This window comes from Asparagus officinalis, chromosome 5 (assembly GCF_001876935.1).
Source record: "Asparagus officinalis chromosome 5, Aspof.V1, whole genome shotgun sequence".
Lineage (NCBI taxonomy): Eukaryota > Viridiplantae > Streptophyta > Magnoliopsida > Asparagales > Asparagaceae > Asparagus > Asparagus officinalis.
This window is the reverse complement of record NC_033798.1, coordinates 108641780-108642515: the sequence shown is the minus strand read 5'-3', so window position 1 is coordinate 108642515 and position 736 is coordinate 108641780.

The following is a 736-nucleotide window of genomic DNA, read 5'->3' as shown; positions in this document are numbered from 1 at the left end:
GCCTCCCTCCCCCTACAGCTCCCTCCTCCTCCTCACCGCCTCCCTACCCCGCTGCACCTCCCCCGCCTCCCTCCCCCCGTCTCTCTCCCCCGCTGCACCTCCCTCCTCCTCCTTCGGTCCCCCTTTGCCCCCTTCCCCGCTCCGCCGCCGACGTCGTCCTGAGGAACTTCGCATGGGCACATTAATATTAACTTTTTTCTGCAACATGTTAACTCTTTTCTGTAACATGTTAACTCTTTTCTGTAAAATGTTAACTCTTTTCTATAACATGTTAACTCTTACAGCTAACATGTTAGCTGTAAGAGTTAACATATTAGCTATTAGAGTTAACATGTTAGCTGTAAGAGTTAACATGTTAGCTGTAAGAATTAACATGTTATCTGTAAGAGTTAACATGTTACAGAAAAAGTTAACATGTTACAGAAAAGAGTTAACATGTTACAGAAAAGAGTTAACATATTATAGAAAATAGTTAACATGTTACAGAAAAGAGTTAACATCCACTGACATGAGAAAGAGGAGGGTAAATTCGGGATTTAAGTCAGCTGATATGTCTAATCATGAACTGGCATGTCTAATCAACTGATAAAATGAGCTGAAATCATGATGGAGGAGTGATGGAGGGACTTCGACATACTTTTTCAAAAAGGAGGGGCTAAAGAACATTAAAAAAAGTAGGAGGGGCTGGGGCACATTGAAAATATAAATTTGGGGCCTAGAAGCAATTTTTCCAAAA